At 37.8% G+C, this 22,304-nt stretch overlaps 1 long non-coding RNA gene and 1 other non-coding gene across 2 annotated transcripts in view; one reads left to right on the top strand and one right to left on the bottom strand.

Moving 5' to 3' along the window:
- Window positions 1-22,304, top strand: part of LOC132597309 (uncharacterized) — a 370,081-nt gene that overhangs the window by 298,987 nt on the left and 48,790 nt on the right. The gene's annotated exons all lie outside the window — the stretch shown is intronic.
- LOC115857370 (U6 spliceosomal RNA) lies at window positions 20,712-20,815 on the bottom strand. The gene has a single exon (XR_004041238.1). It is a non-coding gene; the product is annotated as a U6 spliceosomal RNA (small nuclear RNA).

Here is a 22,304-nt window from a genome sequence, read left to right as displayed (position 1 = left end):
AGTATGGTGTGTTATCTTGCTTTAATATTGCTGTATTTTCTAATATTTGATTAAGATTATTATATGTCCATTTAATGAGGAATATTAGTCTTTAATTTTCTTGTAATGTTTTATCTGCTTTGAGTGTGCGGCTAATTTGGGACTCAGAATGTTTGGCTGTGTCTGCTCCTCTTCTGCCTTTTGGAAGTTTATATAGAATTGGTATCTTTTCCTTCAATATTTGGTAGAATTTACTAATGAGTTTGCTGAATCTGAAACCATCTGAACTCTGGGGCATATTCCACCTCTTCTTTTTTTTTTTCTTTAATTTATTTAATTAATTTATTTTATTTTTGGCTGTGTTGAGTCTTCGTGGCCGTGCACAGGCTTTCTCTAGTTGCAACAAGCAGGGGCTACTCTTCATTGTGGTGGCTTCTCTTGTTGTGGAGCACAGGATCTAGGCGCACAGGCTTCAGTAGTTGTGGCACACAGGCTCAGTAGTTGTGGCTCGCAGGCTCTAGAGCACAGGCTCGGTAGTTGTGGCACACGGGCTTAGCTGCTTTGCGGCATGTGGGATCTTCCTGGACCAGGGCTCGAACCCATGTCCCCTACATTGGCAGGCAGATTCTTAACCACTGCACCACCAGGGAACTCCCTCCACCTTTTCTTTAATGTGATTCTTTTCCTGTCTCAGGTAGTTTCTTCCTGCAATGTGTGTGTGTCAGTCCTGGGCCAAAGACTTGAGAGACCACTCTGCAAATTTTTAGAGTTCTTTCTATGGAACTCCTTTCTTCCTGGTATTTGGCCCTGCTAGTCTGACTTAGCATCCAAAATCCAACTCCATTTCCTCAAAGCATTGAGATCACTGGGCTCTGTTTTGGTTTGCCCCTTCCCACCTCTCCACTGTGGCCTAAAAGCTCTCTCCAGGCAGTAAGCTGAGGCAATTATAGAGCTTGTATCATTTTTTTCTCTTCTGTTGGGGATGACTGTCTGAGCTGCCTGTTCTCCAAAGTCTGAGAAATGTTTGTTCTTCTTTTTTCTTTTTTTAACAACTTTATTGGAGTATATTGCTTTACAACGTGTTAGTTTCTGCTGTATAACAAAGTGAATCAGCTCTATGTATACATATATCCCCATATCCCTTCCCTCTTGCGTTTCCCTCCCACCCTCTGTATCCCACCCCTCTATGTGGTCACAGACACTGAGCTGATCTCCCTGTGCTATGCGGCTGCTTCCCACTAGCTATCTATTTTACATTTGTTAGTGCATATATTTCAATGCCGCTCTCTCACTTAGTGCCAACTTACCCCTCCCCCTCCCCATGTCCTCAGGTATATTCTCTACATCTCCGTCTTTATTCCTGTCCTGCCCCTAGGTTCTTCAGAACCATTTTTTTTTTAGATTCCATACATATGTATTATGTATGGAATGTATTACATATGTATTACATATGTTTTTCTTGTTCTGACTTACTTTACTCTGTATGACAGACTCTAGGTCAATCCACCTCACTACAGATAACTCAGTTTCATTCCTTTTTATGGCTGAGTAATATTCCATTGTATATATGTGCCACATCTTCTTTATCCATTCATCTGTCGATGGACACTTAGGTTGCTTCCATGTCCTGGCTACTGTAAATAGTGCTGCAGTGAACATTGTAGTACATGTCTCTTTTTGAATTATGGTTTTCTTAGGGTATATGCCCAGTAGTGGGATTGCTGGGTCATATGGTAGTTCTATTTTTAGTTTTTTAAGGAACCCCCATACTGTTGTCCATAGTGGCTGTATCAATTTGTATTCCCACCAACAGTGCAAGAGGGTTCCCTTTTGCCCACTCCCTCCCCAGTATTTATTGTTTGTAGATTTTTTGATGATGACAATTCTTACCAGTGTGAGGTGATACCTTATTGTAGTTTAGATTTGCATTTCTCTAATGATTAGTGATGTTGAGCGCCCTTCCACATTTTTGTTGGCAATCTGTATATCTTCTTTGGAGACATGCCTGTTTAGGTCTTCTGCCCATTTTTGGATTGGGTTGTTTGTTTTTTTTTTATATTGAGCTGCATGAGCTCCTTGTAAATTTTAGATATTAATCCTTTCTCAGTTGCTTCATTTGCAAATATTTTCTCCCATTCTGAGGGTTGTCTTTTCGCCTTGTTTATGGTTTCTCTTGCTGTGCAAAAGCTTTTAACTTTCATTAGGTCCCTTTTGTTTATTTTTGTTTTTATTTCCATTTCTCTAGGAGGTGGGTAAAAAAGTATCTTGCTGTGATTTATGTCATAGACTGTTCTGCCTATGTTTTCCTCTAAGGTTTCATAGTGTCTGGCCTTACATTTAGGTCTTTAATCCATTTTGAGTTTATTTTTGTGTATGGTGTTACGGAGTGTTCTAATTTCATTCTTTTACATGTATCTGTCCAGTTTTCCAAGCACCACTTATTGAAAAGGCTGTTTTTTCTCCGTTTTATACTCTTTCCTCCTTTATCAAAGATAAGGTGACCATATGTGCGTGGGTATATCTCTCTGCTTTCTCTCTGTTCCATTGATCTATATTTCTGTTTTTGTGCCAGTCCCATACTGTCTTGATTACTGTAGCTTTGTAGTATAGTCTGAAGTCAGGGAGCCTGATTCTTCCAGTTCCATTTTTCTTTCTCAAGATTGCTTTGGCTCTTCGAGGTCTTTTGTGTTTCCGTACAAACTGTGCAATTTTTTGTTCTATTTCTGTGAAAAGTGCCACAGGTAGTTTGATAGGAATTCCATTGAATCTGTAGAATGCTTTGGGTAGTATAGTCATTTTAACAATGTTGATTCTTCCAATAATAGGGTATAGCTCTCCATCTGTTTGTATCATCTTTAGTTTCTTTCATCAGTATCTTACAGTTCTCTGCATACAACTCTTTTGTCTCCTTAAGTAGGTTTATTCCCACATATTTTATTCTTTTTGTTGCAGTAGTAAATGGAAGTGTTTCGTTAATTTCTCTTTCAGATTTTTCATCATTAGTGTATAGGAATGCAAGAGATTTCTGTGCATTAATTTTGTATCCTGCTACTTTACCAAATTCATTAATTAGCTCTAGTAGTTTTCTGGTAGCATCTTTAGGATTCTCTATGTGTAGTATCACGTCATCTGCAAACAGTGACAGTTTTACTTCTGCTTTTCCAGTTTGGATTCATTTTATTTCTTTTTGTTCTCTGATTGCTGTCGCTAAAACTTCCAAAAGTATGTTGAATAATAGTGGTGAGAGTGGGCAACCTTGTCTTGTTCCTGATCTTAGTGGAAATGCTTTCAGTTTTTCACCATTGAGGACGATGTTGGCTGTGGGTTTGTCATATATGGCCTTTATTATGTTGAGGGAAGTTCCCTCTATGCCTACTTTCTGGAGGGTTTTTTGATAAATGGGTGTTGCATTTTGTCAACAACTTTTCCTGCATCTATTGAGATGATCATATGGTTTTTCTCCTTCAATTTGTTAATATGGTGTATCACATTGATTGATTTGCATATATTGAAGAATTCTTGCATTCCTGGGATAAAACTCACTGGATCATGGTGTATGATCCTTTTATTGTGCTGTCAGATTCTATTTGCTAGTATTTTGTTGAGGATTTTTGCATCTATATTTTCTTAGTGATATAGGCCTGTAGTTTTCTTTTTCTGAGACATCTTTGTCTGGTTTTGGTGTCAGGGTGATAGTGGCCTCGTAGAATGAGTTTGGGAGTGTTCCTCCCTCTGCTATATTTTGGAAGAGTTTGAGAAGAATAGGTGTTAGCTCTTCTATAAATGTTTGATAGAATTTGCCTGTGAAGCCATCTGGTCTTGGACTTTTGTCTGTTGGAAGATTTTTAATCACAGTTTCAGTTTCAGTGCATGTGATTGGTCTGTTTATATTTTCTGTTTCTTCCTGGTTCAGTCTCGGAAGGTTGTGCTTTTCTAAGCATGTGTCCATTTCGTCCAGGTTGTCCATTTTATTGGCATATTGTTGCTTGTAGTAATCTCTCATGATCCTTTGTATTTCTGAAGTGTCAGTTGTTACTTCTACTTTTTCATTTGTAATTCTGTTCATCTGTGTCTTCTCCCTTTTTTTCTGATGCGTCTGGCTAATGGTTTATCAATTTTATTTATCTTCTCAAAGACCCGGCTTTTAGTTTTATTGATCTTTGCTATCATTTCCTTCATCTCTTTTTCTTTTACTTCTGATGTGATTTTTATGATTTCTTTCCTTCTGCTAACTTTGGGGGGTTTTTTGCTCTTCTTTATCTAATTGCTTTAGGTGTAAGGTTAGGTTGGTTATTTTAGTTTTTTCTTGTTTCTTGAAGTAGGATTGTATTGCTATAAACTTCCCTCTTAGAACTGCTTTTGCTGCATTCCATAGGTTTTGGGTCGTCGTGTTTTCACTGTCATTTCTTTCTAAGTAGTTTTTTATTTCCTCAGTGATCTCTTGGTTATTTAGTAGTGTATTGTTTAGCCTCCATGTGTTTGTATTTCTTACAGTTTTTTTTTACCTGTAATTGATATCTAGTCTCATAGCATTGTGGTTGGAAAAGATACTTGATACAATATCAATTTTCTTAAATTTACCAAGGTGGGATTTGTGACCCAAGGTATGATCTATCCTGGAGAATGTTCCATGAGCACTTGAAAAGAATGTGTATTCTGTTGTTTTTGGATGGAATGTCCTATAAATATCAATTAAGTCCATCTTGTTTAATGTATCATTTAAAGCTTGTGTTTCCTTCTTTATTTTTATTTTGGATGATCTGTCCATTGGTGAAAGTGGGATGTTAAAGTCCCCTATTATGATTATGTTACCATCGATGTCCCCTTTTATGGTGTTAGCATTTGCCTTATGTATTGAGGTGCTCCTTTGTTCGGTGCGTAAATATTTACAATTGTTATATCTTCTTCTTGGATTGAGCCCTTGATCATTATATAGTATCCTTCTATGCCTCTTGTAATAGTCTTTATTTTAAAGTCTGTTTTATCTGATATGAGAATTGCTACTCTAGCTTTCTTTTGATTTCCATTTGCATGGAATATCTTTTTCCATCCCCTCACTTTTAGTCTGTAAATGTCCCTAGGTCTGAAATGGCTCACTTGTAGACAACATATATTCAGGTCTTGTTTTTGTATCCATTCAGCTTGTCTATGTCTTTTGGTTGGAGCATTTAATCCATTTACATTTAAGGTAATTATTGATATGTATGTTCCTAGTACCATTTTCTTAATTGTTTTGGGTTTTTGTAGGTCTTTTCGTTCTCTTTTGTTTCCCTCCTAGAGAAGTTCCTTTAGCATTTTTTGTAAAGCTGGTTTGGTGGTGCTGAATTCTCTTAGCTTTTGCTTGTCTGTAAAGGTTTTAATTTCTCCATCGAATCTGAATGAGATCCTTGCTGGGTAGAGTAATCTTGGTTGTAGGTTTTTCCCTTTCATCACTTTAAATATGTTCTGCCACTCCCTTGTGGCTTGCAGAGTTTCTGATGAAAGATCAGCTGTTAACCTTATGGGATTTCCCCTGTATGTTTTTTGTTGCTTTTTCCTTGCTGCTTTTAATATTTTTTCTTTGTGTTTAATTTTTGATAGTTTTATTAATATGTGTCTTGGCATGTTTCTCCTTGGATTTATCCTGTATGGGACTGTCTTCACTTCCTGGACTTTATTGACTATTTCCTTTCCCATATTAGGGAAGTTTTCAACTTATAATCTCTTCAAATATTTTCTCAGTCCCTTTCTTTTTCTCTTCTACTTCTGGAAGCCCTTTAGTGCAAATGTTGCTGTGTTTAATGTTGTCCCAGATGTCTCTGAGACTGTCCTCAATTCTTTTCTTTCTTTTTTCTTTATTCTACTCTATGCTAGTTATTGCCACTATTTTATCTTCCAGGTCACTTATCCATTCTTCTGCCTCAGTTATTCTGCTATTGTTTCCTTCTAGAGAATTTTTAACTTCATTTATTGTGTTGTTCATTATTGTTTGTTTGCTCTTTAATTCTTCTTGTCCTTGTTAAACGTTTCTTGCATTTTGTCCATTCTATTTCCAAGATTTTGGATCATCTTTACTATCATTACTCTGAATTCTTTTTCATGTAGACTGCGTATTTCCTCTTCATTTGTTAGGTCTGGTTGGTTTTTACGTTGCTACTTCATCTGTTGTGTGTTTCTCTGTCTTGTCATTTTGCTTAACTTACTGTGTTTGGGGTCTCCTTTTCACAGGCTGCAGGTTCGTAGTTCCCATTGTTTTTGGTATCTGCCCCCACTAGGTAAGGTTTTTTCAGTGAGTTGTATAGGCTTCCTGGTAGAGGGGACTGGTGCCTGCATTCTGGTGGATGAGGCTGGATCTTGTCTTTCTGTTGGGCTGGATCACGTCTGGTGGTGTGTTTTGGGGTGTCTGTGAATTTAGTATGATTTTAGGCAGCCTCTCTGCTAATGGGTGGGGTTGTGTCCTTGTCTTGCTAGTTGTTTGGCATGGGGTATCCAGCCCTGTGGCTTGCTTTTCGTTGAGTGGAGCTGGGTCTTAGCACTGATACTGAGATCTCTGGGAGATCTCTCGCTGATTGATTTTTCTTGGGGCTGAGAGGTCTCTGATGATCCAGTGTCCTGAACTCGGCTCTCCCACCTCAGAGGCTCAGGCCTGACACCAGGCCAGAGCACCAAGACCCGGTCAGCCACATGGCTGGAGGATGGACAAGTCAGGAAGGAATCAGGTTTCCGGCCCTTGAACGGTGGCCGACTTGGGATTGCGGCTTCGCAGCTCCACCTCAGCGGCTGGTGTAGCTGCCCTGGGAGCTTCGGGACATTGGTTCTGTAGGGGCCAGTGTGTGCAGAGGCCTTGCACCTGACACATAGGATTGGCTTTCCCAGCACAGAACCACTGCAGGGACACACCTTGGCACTTGTGTGGAGAAGCACTGCACACACCACCACTCAAATGTTTGTTCTTATAGTAGACTTTTCTAGTTGATTTCAGTTGGGAAAGTAAGTTGGCTTTTATTACATCCTCATAACCAAGAACAGAAGTCATGCAATATTGTTTTACATTTATGTAGCATCTTCCAGATTACAACCAAGGGATTTCTTTTATTGGTCAACAAACATTTTAAAAATACCCATTGAATAAACATTAGGAGAAACACAAAAATGCCCCACCTTTGACTGTTAGTTCAGCATTGGCACTCCAAAAAACTTCTTCCTTATTCTTTAATCATGGAAGAGCAATTTTAAGTTTAAAAAGTTTGTGATTCCATGTAAAAAGCAAGATTTTGAAATTATTTAAAACGGAAGGAACGCATTGAATTGTTTCATGGTTTTGTATGCATATATTTGTATGAACAAAAACTAAAGTACATCTTCAATGATATTCTATGACAAAAAATTAAAATTTAATTTACCACAAATTTTGAAGCATATATTAAGAGATTCCATGTCATAAGAAAGTAAACAGGGAAAAATAATTAGTAGGCTCATTTCGTTCATGTATACATATAATTTCTAGATACTGATATAATCTCTCTATTCCCTCTAAAAGAAGCAACATCCTCTTCTAAAGAAATAGACATTATACGGTAATTCTACTTTACGATGAAATTCTTCATTGATAAGAAGTTTTTCTTTTCTTTTCTTTTCTGAATATTTTCCCTCCTAACAGAAATATCTACAGTGGAACACTAAATTTACTTATATTGAAATCATTACCATCATCACATGAATTCTTTGTTATCAAATTTATTGGATTAACAATTGTGTTCTCTTTGTATAATACTTAAGGCACATCCCCAGTCTATTGAGAGCTGTTCTATTATAATTATATTGTAGAAATAGTGCCAGGAACAACCAATTCAGAGCACCTCCTGAATTGTAGTTTCCAATTATGTAATTTTCCAACCGAATTTAATATTATAATTAGAATTCAGCAATTGATAACATCATGGAAGCTTTTTCATTTAAAAACTAGAACAATCTCACTCATAAAAGTGAGATTTAGTAATCATACTAAGAGTCATATTCAGTAATCATACTAAGAATGAAAAAATCTGAACTGCCTTAAAAAGGAGCCACCTTTCTGGGAGTGTAACTGAACAATATTCAATATTAGGAAGCAGGAGCAATGTTTGATATTAGGAAGCATCTTTCTAAGAACGCCATATTAGGAAATACATAGCTACAGTGTGAATGATGAAAGAGAAAAATATAGGAAGACAAAAATATTTTGTCTTATTTTGATAAATATTAATAAGCAGGAACATTCACTAAGAAAAATATCAACTTGAAAATAAATGAGAAAATGCAATGGGTACTTAGGCAAGGGAAGAAAACAGCTAACTTTGTTTGCTGTTAAATACAAAACATAAATATGATGGTGCTGAAGGATAATTTTACAGTACACACATAGCAAATATATGTTATTTCATACAGTAAATCACATTTCTCTTATATTATAGCATTGAGTGACGTCGTGTATCTCTCCTCTTCAAAATGCTGAATTTTTCAAAAACCCTTAGTGTTGCCCCTCAGTCCTGCCCCTAGACACAGGCAAAGAGGGTTCTGCTTTGGGCTCTATACTTTAGAGAATCCACATATTATAAACAAAATAAAAGAACAAATACAGTTACTAAAGAACATGTGGGCACTTCCACACATGGGATCCAGCTCCCAGTGCCAGCAAGATGTGACCTGGAAGTCCAAATATCACTTCTTATTTCTGAAACTGTTCAGACCCTAGTAAATATTTCTCATATCTTAGTCCATATGTCCATCTGAACGCCAAGATTTGTACATTGTGCATTTGCTGATATCAGAAATAAGGTAATGTTTTCGTTGCGTTGGAGAGTATGTAGGTGATGGCAGTGCTTAGGTAAAAGACAGGCTAATTAATTTTAAAATTCTTTCTCCCAGATAGTATGAACACAGTCGATCCTTTTATTGTTAATTTTTATTTTATATTGGAGTAGAGTTGATTAACAATGTTGTGTTAGTTTCAGTGTATAGCAAAGTGATTCAATTATACATATACATGTATCTATTCTTTTTCAAATTCTCTTTCCATTTAGGTTATTACAGAGTATTGAGCAGCATTCCCTGTGCTATACAGTAGGTCCTTGTTGGTTATCTATTTTAAATATAGCAGTGTGTACATGTCAATCTCAAACTCCCAATCTGTCCCTCCCCCCACCCACCCTTCACCCCTGGTAACTATAAATTCATACTCTAAGTCAGTGAATCTGTTTCTGTTTTGTAAATAAGCTCATTTGTATAGTTTTTTTTTTAGATTCTGCATATAAATGATATCATATGATATTTGTCTTTCTCTGTCTGACTTCTTCACTTAGTATGATAATCTCCAGGTCCATCCATGTTGCTTCAAATGGGATTATTTCATTCTTTTTAATGGCTAAGTAATATTCCATTGTATATATGTACCATATCTTCTTTACTTATTCATCTGTCAATGGACATTTAAGTTGCTTCCATGCACTGCAATGAGCATTGGGGTGCATATATCCTTTCAAACCATGGTCTTCTCTGGAGTGACCATGAGTGCCCAGGAGTGGGATTGCTGGATCATGTGGTAGCTCTATTTTTAGTTTCATAAGGAACCTCCATACTTTTCTCCATAGTGACTGTACCAATTTATATTCCCACCAACAGTGTAGGAGGTTTCCCTTCACTCCACACCCTCTCCAGCATTTATTGTTTGTAAAGTTTTTGATGGTGGCCATTCTGACTGGTGTGAGGTGATATCTCATTGTAGTTTTGATTTGTATTTCTCTAATAATTAGTGATGTTGAGCATCTTTTCTTGTGCCTCTTGGTCATCTGTATGTCTTCTTTGGAGGAATGTTTATTTAGGTGTTCTGCCCATTTTTGGATTGGGTTGTCTGTTTGTTTGTTTGATATTGAGCTGCATAAGCTGTTTGTATATTTTAGGGATCAATCCCTTGTTGGTCACATCATTTGCAAGTATTTTCTCCCATTCTGTGGGTTGTCTTTTCGTTTTGTTTATGATTTTCTTTGCTGTACAAAAGCTTTGAAGTTCCATTAGGTCCCATTTGCTTATTTCTGTTTTTATTTCCATTACTCTAGGAGACGGATCAAAAAAGATATTGCTGCAATTTATGTCAAAGAGTGTTCTGCCTATGTTTTCCTCTGAGAGTTTTATATTATCTAGTCTTACATTTAGTTTGTTTTGAGTTTTTGAGTTTGTTTTTCTGTAAGGTTTAAGAGAATGTTCTCATTGCATTCTTTTACATGTAGCTGTCCAGTTTTCTCAGCACAACTTATTGAAGAGACTGTCTTTTCTCTATTGTATATTCTTGCCTTCTTTGTCATAGATTAATTGACCATAGGTGTGTGGGTTTATTTCTGGGCCTTCTATCCTATTCCACTTATCTATATTTCTGTTTTTGTGCCACTACCATACTATTTTGATGACTGTAGCTTTGTGATATAATCTGAAATCAGGGAGCCTGATTTCTCCAGCTTGGTTTTTCTTTCTCAGGATTGCTTTGGCTATTCAGGGTCTTTTGTGTCTCCATAAAAATTTTTAAATTTTAAGATTTTTTTTTGTTCCAGTTCAGTGAAAGATGCCATTGGTAATTTAATAGGGATTGCATTGAATCTGTAGATTGACTTGGATAGTATAGTCATTTTGACAATATTGATTCTTCCAATCCAAGAACATGGTATATCTTTCAATTTGTTTCTGTCATTTTCGATTTCTTTCATCAGCCTCTCATAGTTTTCAGGGTACAGGTCTTTGTCTCCTTAGGTAGGTTTATTCCTAGGTATTTTATTCTTTTTTATTCTTTGTTGTTAGTGTATAGAAATGCAAGAGATTTCTGTGTATTTATCTTGTATCCTGCAGCTTTACTGAATTCATTGATGAACTGTAGTAGTTTTCTGGTAGCATCTTTAGGATTTTCTATGTATAGTATCATGTCATCTGGAAACATTGACATTTTTACTTCTTCTTTTCCAGCTTGGATTGCCTTTATTGCTTTTTCTCCTCTGATTGCCGTGGCTAGGACTTCCAAAACTATGTTGAATAAAAGTGGCACGAGTGGACATCCTTGTCTTATTCCTGATCTTAGAGGAAATATTTTCAGCTTTTCACCTTTTAACATGATGTGAGCTGTAGGTTTGTCATATATGGCCTTTATTATGTTGTGGTATGTTCCCTCTGTGCCCACTTTCTGGAGAGATTTTATCATAAATTGGTGTTGAATTTTGTCAAAAGCTTTTTCTGCATCTGTTGAGATGATCGTATTATTTATTTATTTATTTATTTATTATTATTTGGCTGAATTGTGTCTTCATTGCTGTATGCAGGCTTTCTCTAGTTGCGGTGAGTTGGGGCTACTCTTCATTGCAGTGTGCAGGCTTCTCATTTTGGTGGCCTCTCTTGTTTCAGAGCATGGGCTCTAGGTGTGTGGGCTTCAGTAGTTGCAGCATGCGGACTCCATAGTTGTGGTTCTTGGGCTCTAGAGCGCAGGCTCAGTAGTTGTGGTGCACAGGCTTAGTTCCTCCATGGCATGTGGGATCTTACCAGACCGGGGCTCAAACCCATGTCCCCTGCATTGGCAGGCAGATTATTAACCACTGCACCACCAGGGAAGTCCCAATCATATGATTTTTATTCTTCAATTTGTTGATATGGTGTATCACCCTGATTGATTTGTGGATGTTAAAAAATCCTTGAATCCCTGAGATAAATCCCATTTGATTATGGTGTACGATGTTTTAATGTATTGTTGGATTCAGTTTGTTAGTATTTTGTTGAGGATTTTTGTGTCTATGTTCATCAGATATTGGCCTGTAATTTTCTTTTGTGTGCTATCTTTGTCTGTTTTGGGTATTAAGGTGATGGTGGCCTCATAGAATGAGTTTGGGAGTGTTCCTTCCTCTACAATTTTTTGGGATAGTTTCAGAAGGATAGGTGTTAACTCTTCTCTAAATATTTGGTAGAATTCTCCCATGAAGCTATCGGGTCGTAGACTTTTGTTTGTTGGGAGTTTTAAATCACAGTTTCAACATTTCATTACTTGTGATTGGTCTGTTCATATTTTCTATTTCCTCCTGGTTCAGTCTTGGGAGATTGTACCTTTCTAGGAATTTGTCCATTTCTCCTACATTGTCCATTTTAGTGGCATATAGTTGCTTGTAGTAGTCTCTTATGATCCTTTTGCATTTCTGTGGTGTCCATTGTAACTTTGCCTTTTTCATTTCTAATTCTATTGATCTGAGCCCTCTCCCTCTTTTTCTTGATGAGTCTCACTAAAGGTTTATCAGTTTTGTTTATCTTTTTGAAGAAGCAGCTTTTAGTATCGTTGATCTTTTCTATTGCTTTCTTCATCTCTATTTCACTTATTTCTGCTCTGATCTTTACGATTTCTTTCCTTCTACTAACTTCGGATGTGGTTTGTTATTCCTTCTCTAGTTGCTTTAGGTGTAAGTTTAAGTTGTTTATTTAAATTTTTTCTTGTTTCCTGAGGTAAGATTATATTGCTATAAACTTCCCTCTTAGAACAGCTTTTGCTGCATCCCATAGGTTTTGAATCATTGTTCTTTCATGTTCATTTGTCTCTAGGAATTTTTAAATTTCCTCTTTGATTTCTTCACTGATCCATTGGGTTTTTAGTAGCATATTGTTTAGCCTCCATGTGTATCTGTTTCTTACAGTTTTTTTTTTCTTGTAGTTGATTTCTAATCTTACAGTGTTGTGGTCAGAAAAGATGCTTGATATGATTTCAGTTTTCTTAAATGTACTGAGACTTGATTTGTGACCCAAGATGTGATCTATCCTGGAGAATGTTCCATGTGCACTTGAGAAGAATGTGTATTCTGCTCCTTTTGGATGGAATGCTTTATAAATATCAATTAAGCCCATCTGGTCTAATGTATCATTTAAGGCCTGTGTTTCCTTATTGATTTCTGTCTGGATGATCTGTCCATTGATGAAAGTTGGTTGTTAAAGTCCCCCACTATTACTGTGTTACTGTAGATTTCTCCTTTTATGGCTGTTAGTATTTGCCTTATATATTGAGGTGCACCTATGATGGGTGTGTTTATAGTTATAAGTGTTATATCTTCTTCTTGGCTTTATCCTTTGATCATTATGTAGTGTCTCTTGTAACAGTCTTTATTTTAAAGTCTTTTAGTCAATTCTTGAATAATGAAGTATCATTTTCTAGTAGTGTCAAGCATCTGTCCTAACTTTTTGTGTGTTTCAATTTGTGGTTTTGCAACTAGTCATGAATTAGCAGAGAACTCATATCAGCTGCAGATGGTGGCTGAAGAACAGTTTGTAGTACTCTACAAATCATTTTACTGTTAAATTTAAATATATGTGGAACTAGATATAAAATACATGAAGCATAAAATCCTTTAAATGGCAACTAGGTGAACATCGAACTCTAAAATTGTGAGTAGTGTTACTTTAATCAAAATATTTAATAAAATTTAAGTAAATTTTCAAAACAAATTTTCAAAATAAATGTCAGCTTTATTTAAATAATTTTGTATAAGTTTTTATTTAAATAATTTTAATTTTTAATAGTCTAAAAGAAAAAAGTTTTTAAAAATACATATAAATGCTTTAATGTTTCACTGAAACACAATAAACATTCAAAAAGTACACATAGTGTAGTTCTGTGAATTTTAATAAACTGCACAGCCAAATAGCCAGTATCTAGATGAAGAAAGAGAACACTGTCTGCAACTACGAGTTGCATAATGCTTTCTTCCAATCACTATCCCCTTCCCAAGATTACCATTATTACATCATTACAATCCCTTCATCTTTTACATAGAACATATAATATCAATAATTATGAGAGTAATATTCCCTCATATTCATAGGTGCCACCAGGACTCAAGAGGAGGGGATTATATGGGGCATATGTGCCAGGGAGTGGAAGTCATGGAGAGCATCTTAGAATTTTGCCCACTCTAGTAGGCTATCCCTTTTCAGATGCTATCTATTTTATAGAAATACATAATAAATATTTATATTTTAAAGTAAGTTCCTCAAGATCAGACACATAATGGGTCATAAAGCTGAGGCCGGAATGCAAGTATTCTAACACAAGATCCAGTGATCTTTCTAGTATATTAAGCTAGGCTCACCCTGTTAATGTCTTTCTGTTTGTCTATTTATTAACACATTTTAAATATGGCAACTGGCACTAACGGTTTTAGGAGTATGGGGATTTCCTTTAAAAAACAATTGTGTAGACCTTCCACATTAGAGAGCTAATACTTTTATTTAATCAGACTGAAGTTAATAATCACAGTTCATACTGAATAACAGATATTGTTAAATAACTCTGCACTTTCAACTACTCAGAGACCCAGAAAATCCAGGTTGGGCACTGCTCTAAATGGCATCTGTCCTGTAGAGTGTAAAATGGATTCACATCTCTTGTTTTCGTCTGAATTCATGTGGCTTTTAGTGTTTGTCCCCCTTGAATTAAAGGATCTCAGATGCTCTGCCTCCTCAAAAATAGTTTTTTAGCAATCATGACAAATAATCCTTTCCTATTTAAAATATTATAGGACAATTATCTATAACATTTTATACAAGACACATGGACTGACAGGCTTTCAGAGTGTGGCCTGAGCAGTGTCCTACCTAATGAGGCTCCAGTTGATGAATATAAGAATGGGTGTTTGCTTACTGCAGAGGTTAGAATCAGATGCTCTAAGTGGCGCTTCCAGCCTCATTCTGCAAGAACCTACCCAACGGGAGACTTGAGGCACTGCCGAGACCACTGGAACCAACTCTTTCATCCCACACAAGTTCCCAGCCTTTCTCGTCTGCCAAAATAAGAAGGTAATAATTGGGGTAGGAGACTGGCAGCCAAGCCCAGAGAATTCATAACAGGTTCACTCTGCCAAGATGCAAAATATGCTGAGATATCTCAGACGCTCCCTGAAGCAGCCTCGGAAAACGCTATTCACTTACTCTCATCTAGAAACCACAACTTCTTCTTGTAGAAAGTCCTGTGGCTGAAGCTGGCAGTGGTTAAGTTTCCACATAGCAACTAGAGTAAATAAATGCAATATTTGCTTTTTTAAAAGTTAACTAAAACTGCTGATTTCCAGCTGCTGGTAGAAAAATATAATTGTCAAGATTTACCTAGGAAAATTGAGATTCTTGTATTTCATGAAATCAATGGTGTTAATCTACTTGAAATTATTAATCAACACACGGAAAGCATCAGAGTAGGCATTAAAGAGAGGTCTTTTTGAAAATAAGTAAAGCATTGTTGAAGCAGTATGGCTCTTCTTCCCATTGATTTCCATTCTCTGCAATAACCAGAGACTTCTAGAGTTGGAAGGAATCTTAGGGATCATTTAGGCCTCCTGTGGACCTTTTTCTGAGCAAGAAAACAAGTTCCAGAGATGTAAGATAACTTACTCAAATTCACAGCGCTAGGTCGCGGTAAATTCAGAGCTAGGGCTTAATCCTGGTATCACCAAATCAGCATCAGGGCATAGGTACACTCTTTTCAAATAATGTCCTGCCCTCAGTCCAGCTGAGGACCCCACCCTCTGCCCACCATGTGTCCCTTTACACTGAACAGCTAACACTTGAACACTTGAAACTACTTGTTTTCCTCCGTGGCTCAAACACAACTTCCCTTGTCATCTAAACTCCAGTCCCCCTCTTTCACTCTCTCAGTAGATGCCAAAGTCAAGGTGACATAAAGTTTCTCTTTCCTTAGCAAACTGTGTTTTATCAAGAGCAGTCACAGCCCTGCTGATTCTGATGTCAGCAGCTCCAGCACCCTGGGGAACCTTCTGAGCTTCTGCCAAGAACCCTCAAGATCTGTCAAAATTGTATCTCCCTTAGAGCGAGTTCTGAAAACATCCCAGGTCTTCTGAACAAATTTCCCAACAGTTTAATTCCCCACAAGATAACAAGTCTTCCAGATAATTTCTCTGTAGCTCTAGTTCACATTAAATCTTGCCATTACTTCTTGCTTCAATCCCATTGTTTTTCATTTTACATGAACCCTTTTAGTTCTTCCCCTCACTACTATCTAATTATCTTTCTTTCTTTGAGATTCCCACCAGTTTAATGTAATGAGGTCCAACTTTTTTCTGCTCTGAAACACCATTGGTCCCAGTGGGAATTCTTAACCTGCGATTTCAGGAGACCTAGCAACTGTTAGAAATTTTATGCAAAACAATTTGTATATGTGCATATTTGCTTTTAATCACAGCTTTAATTAGAATCTCAAGAGACTGATGCATAGAAAAAGGTTGAGATTGATTATTCTGTGAAATCAGACCCACACAAGGCACTCACTTCTTGCCTCTGTGACTCTTTTTGTCCCTCTTTCCATTGGTTAAAGACCCTCCCATTCCCCGCTGCCCACACACCTCAAGTACTCATCAGCCTATAGCATGGAATACACATGGCCCTCATTTCTCTGTGGCATATGTAAGCATCAAAAAGGATCACCGCTAGTTTAGCCCGAAACTGTGTGTTAATGATTCACTATAGGATGATTATGACTGAAAGGGACACTCTCTACAGGCCAATACTCTTTGGTTGATAAGTAAAGTCAGGTGATGGATCACAGACTGAACACATTCTCGGAGGAGGCACTATAAAACTGCTAAAATCAGAGACCAGAAATAGCTCTCAAATATACATTCATTAGTGTAGAACTACAACGCTCAATGCACAAACTTAAGATGGGATGCGAGGGAGGGGTGGGAGGGAAGGAAGGGAGCCTGGGTTACTCAAAAAAGACTTGAGTTGCAGCCGTAGGAGTACAGTGCCAAATCTAGCCAGTGAAATAAACGTTCTGCTTTTCTGGTGAAGTATTTCCCAGTTGTGTGCTGTTCTTAGGGAATGATATGCTGGCTATAATTTATACAGTTCTAATTAACTTTCAAAGCAATTTTCAGAAAGCAGCAAACTGAGGAAAGATTGTATATAAGCTGGAACTTTGCTTATTTATTACTTTGATGAATGTAAAGACAGATACTATATTTCCCCAGTAGAAATTATTATCAACACTGTATCATTATAATATTGAATGACATCCCAGCCAAAGGGCCTCTCTTTATTTACTTCAGAGTGAAAATAAGAAAAGCATGAATAGCCTGTTAATATATCCATGACTGATTAGTTGCCCGGTATTCAAGAAACCAGTTATGAATATCAGCTTCTGCTGTAACAAAGTGTTCCAAATTTATTTCTCCAGTATAAAACCAATGTAGTGAATCACATGCCTTACACAGACAAATGTCAGAAAATAAAAGTGGTTTCAATACATTGTTATTACTAGAAGAAGAATTTGAACAAACACTCCAAGTTTTGAATGTTTCTGGTAGATGAGAAACTTTGAATCTGTGCAACTCTTTACATGAGGTTCAAGGTCACCTTACAACAATGGGCTGTAATCGATGTAGTTCTCCACGATGCTACACCGAAATAGCCATTACAGTGACGTTTCACTATGTGTTGCCAAATGCCAGACACTGAACACTGCTATTAGAAGCGAAGTTGGGATCTCAGTAAGTTTTTAAGGAGACCTTGGCATCCATTTTATGATATTTTGGGCAGAAATTTAATTTTGGGTGTTGTATCTGACTCTGTCTAGTCAGCAAAATAAATATGCAGTTGACTTATGAAAGATTAAAAAAAACCCTTAATTGGCATTGCACGATTTCTTCTAACAATAAATGGATTTGAATGTAGGCTAAATTCAGAGGCCATATTTTGTGCCATTTCGATGGCTACAATTCCATGGTAGGCATGGGAAAAAAAGATCTATTTTGCCACTACAGATAGTGTCTACCCTGAGGTATTGAGTTACCATGGAATGATGAATATTTCTAAGGCCTTGAGCTTTACTGAACATCTGCTTTTCACAACCACATTTTAAGGGGAAAAAAATCTGAGAGGCTGAAAAAACATACAAAATCCCCAGGACAGGAGAATTTTCCTTCTCATCTCTTCCGTAAACCAGGACCAGATTCCAAATTGAAACCACTGATCACATGAGGACATTTTCAAAGGTGTTGCTTTGCATCGGTCTTTTCTGAAGCACAATTTGGGGGCGAAGGTGAGTATGGTTTGGAGAACACCCTGTAACAATCAGAGTTCCCAAAACAGAACAGAGGGAGGCCAAAGGGACCAGACAAATAAACTGCTCTCCCTCTCTTCAGGGGTCAAGCAGATCCTGTTTCATGTCTAAGATGTACACACTGAGTTCTTAGTCTCTTGCTGTATAAGGTGGTAAAAGAGTTGGAATCACCTACACAGAAAATTCTGCAGACACAACACTGGCTTTCAGTCAAGTAAAAGATGTGACAGCCAGCCTGCCCTTCCATGGACGAAAAAAGTGCACGCCATCTTACCATAAAGTCGAGGGACTTGCCCCCTTTCACAGATTATGTAACACTTTCCTGAAAAGTGGGGTACACTGCCGATTTCATGTAGTGATGAGATGAAAGCCCGTCCAGTGATTCCTGTAGACATGAGCTGGTCACATAGCTCTCCTTCACTATGCAGTGAAAAAGAACCCTGCTTGAGTTACCGCTGAAAATATTCTCCCCTTATATATAAATTTCTTGAGTCACCTATTCTGAAAGGTCTGTCATGTTTTATATGTCCAAGAGATTTCATTGAGCAAAAATTTAATGATTTGAGACAGATACAGCTACCAATATAAAATCAGAGTAACATTCTATTACCTGTTTACTTCATGTTCAGTTAGGAACACAATTATATCTGAATTCTAATATTATAATAGTGATATAGTCATATCAGTTGTGGGATAGTGACTCCCCAAAGAAGCCAAAAGAATGAAGACTCATAGAACTGCTAAAATGGTTTGGTGGCCTTCAGTTTTAGAGAAGAGGGAAAAGATGTTTGCCAGAAGCCTCAGGGCTTTCTCCTCCATCGTCGATAGAAAACTGGAACTTTCCCATGAATATGCAGCCATGTTCTGGGGACTTCCTATTATTTAAAAAATGATAACAGCTCCCTTGCAACCCTTTTATTTCCCATTAAGCGCCACCACATTCCTCTGCTACCTTCACAGCAAAACGTCTAGAAAGAGTTGTCTATAGAGGTTGTCCTGACTGTCTCATCTCAGCATCTCTCCTCCACTCTGCACTCACACGTCACTTCCAGCCACGCTGCAGAGGCTGTTCTTGTCACGTCCTCAGGGGTCTTCATGTCGCTGCCACCTGGTTTTTATCCTTCTCTATGATTTATGTAAGAGCAGAATGGATATGTATTAAGAATCATTTTGTAGCTATCTTTTCATTGCCTGCTGTTTATATGGCAAAAAGAATTGAAAAAAATTTTCAGGGGTTGACTGTATGTTGGACACTGTTATAGACATCAAAAGAATACTAAAAATAATTTTCCCAGTAAGTTTTCTTCTATTTAAAAAGACAGAATAGGGGCACCTACTAAAATATAAGAGCAATTATCAATTATATCCACAAAAGTAAAATGATAAAAACAGTACAGTTAATGTGTGTTCAAGTCAAATAGAATAGAGGATTAAATGGAAGTACAAAGGAAGCCAGTAAGCTCAGGCAGTCTTTCTGAAACAATTAACTTTTGACCAGGACTAGAAGGAGGTAGTAAAAGGGAAGAAAATAAACTCCTTTGCTAAACACCTGATATTAAGTTCCAAATAGTATACTATTCTATTTCCATTCAACTGCTTCCCATATTTTCCTCAGGATTCAGCCTAAACAGCTAAAGCCTGTCTATGAATCCTTCCCTGCCGCTGAGCCTCATACCTTCTCTGTTGCTTCCCTGTATATACATTATATTCACCTCGTAATGTGTCTGTCTCCCCCATTGGTCTGTAAGCTCTTTTTCCTCTTTTACCCATAGTGACAACCAAGCAGCGACTGGCATTTTTTTTTTTTTTTGGCCGTGCCACACACTATGTGGGATCTTAATTCCCCAACCAGGGATCAAACCCATGCCCCCTGCAGTGGAAGAGAAGCGCCTTAACCACTGGACCACCAGCGAAGTCCCCCTTTTTTAAAAAAAATTTTTTTTTGCAACTGGCATTTAGCAGCTGACCAACAACTGCTTGTTGTATGACTCTTAATGCCCACAACAGCCCTGAGATGAAATCGTTATTAATGATCAATATCCTTATTAATGTTACAGAGAAGAAAACAGAGAACCCGAGAGGTTAAAGAGATCCTAACTATTACGAAGCTGAATTTATGACTTTATGTCTTTATGTCCAACCCCAAGACTTTGGACCTAAAGCCCAAGCCTAGTTTACTATCCCATGTTGTCATCTCAGCAAGTGTTGCTCGAAAATAGCAGGCAACTAATTCCAGGGATATAGGCGGAAAGTATAAATGGAACGTGAGAGTCAGACATCAGATTGATTGTTTAAAGCACAGGGGCCCTATCGAAAAATCATGGAAACTGTTGCTTCTTATGTTTTGCCATAAACATTATGTTCTCTCACTCTCTGCCTTCTTTCTGGGTTATCTCAGTAACCTTCATAAATTCAGTTGTCATCTGTGTACTGATGATTCCAAACCACATACCTGTAGTTCAGATTGCTTTCATGAGGCTCTGAACCATATCCGTCGGCCCCTAGACATCTCCCTGGATGCCACTGTATATAGGCCACTTAACCTGATGGGGAAGTGTAAGAGTCTCCATATAAATAATTAAATAAATATATATATATATAAACACTCAACAAATGCCGTTTCTTTATTATTAATATCAAAAATATGGAACGCTTCACAAATTTGCATCTCCTCCTTGCGCAGGGGCCATGCTCATCTCTGTATCGTTCCAGTTTTAGTATGTGTGCTGCCGAAGCCAGCACTCCGTATATTTTTAAAGCCCATCACATTTAAAAACTTAGACTAGATCAGTGTGTTCCTGAGGAAGTTATTGGGATGTGTGATGCATGTTATAGAAGTCAGTTTTGTTTGTATATAGACACTTAATATGTTACTAAAATCCCACCCTAATTTTTCCCAGTGTAATTTTCAGGACATCTCATGTTCAGCTATGTGGTCTAATCACATCTAACTACTTATCTTCCCTGACCGTGCCCACACTTCTGTGTTCCAGTGCTCCTGCCATGTTGTCTACATAGATGGTACACCGCTCACCCTCATTCTATCAATCAGTTTCCAGCAGAAAAATGGAAACTGCACTAAGGTGTTGCAGTAGAGGGATTTAGTATAGAGATCAGCTTACACATGCTCTGAAGGCCTAAAAAAGCCCCAAGAGGATACTGAGGTCATCCAGAAATGATAACTGCAGAGACAGCTCCAACTAGGTCTAAGGGAACAAAAAGGCAGAGATTGGGAATATTAGAGCCAAGGAGCTTCAGGGAGAGATTATCATAGAGTTGGTGCTCAGACCTCTGGGGAGGGGGGCCACCTGGCTGCTGCCGGAACTGCAGGAACTGAGACGTGGAGCCTGTGGAGCCAGAGCTCGGAACCCTGGGGAGAAGATACCAAGCAGCTTCTGGTGGTGCCTCTACGGGATAGGATGTGGTTGGTGCTCAAGTCCTGTTAGAAACAGGAGGTTGGAACTTATGCTTACTCAGCTTGCTTTCCAAACGTCAGTCTGTCAGAAACCAGTGCCTGATGTGGAAGCCCTACACAGTCGATACAACATTTCCTATCCCTGTCTCCCTCCTGTGCGCTCTGTTCTACCCACCGCTGCCAAAGTGCTCTCCCTGACACCAGCACAGTAAACATAATCTCTACGTTCTCAAATCCCTATCATCATTCCTTGCTGACTAGTGTTTTAAATATATCCTCTCTCTGGTGTTGAAGGCCTTCTACAGTTTTCTAGCCCTTTTTCACTGCTTCCCTAAGTGCCTTTTATGCTCCCACGGGACCTAGCTCTTGCTTAGAAATGCACCAAATTTTCTATCTTCAGCATCTAATAGGCCACAAATCTCAGCCTCATCTTGCCTCTGAATTTACTTTTAAATGGTAATATGCATATATGCAAAAGTCACCTTGACTTTCATTTACAAAGCGTCACAACCAGAGTGAATGGAGTAGCTGCTGCAGAATAAAAACTTTGCATAGTTTCAATGAAACTAAGGGGCCTAATTTCAGCCAATTAAAACTTAAGTGACAACTAAATGTGTAGTAACTAAGACTGGAAGAACTGAACGCTGTCCATGCACAAGTTTTACACCTTTTCTGATTTTCACCTATACGGTAGACTGGTTAGAAGGGATCATTTCTAAATTCTCAGCAATTCAGCAGCTAAGATTCTGACTTGGACCACGTGCAGACACCGTGAGTAGAACAGGAGTTTACTGCCTGTGTGAGTTGTAGCATTTC

The sequence above is a fragment of the Globicephala melas genome, chromosome 5 (assembly GCF_963455315.2).
Source record: "Globicephala melas chromosome 5, mGloMel1.2, whole genome shotgun sequence".
Taxonomy (NCBI): Eukaryota; Metazoa; Chordata; class Mammalia; order Artiodactyla; family Delphinidae; genus Globicephala; species Globicephala melas.
This window is presented reverse-complemented; position numbering and strand designations above follow the sequence as displayed.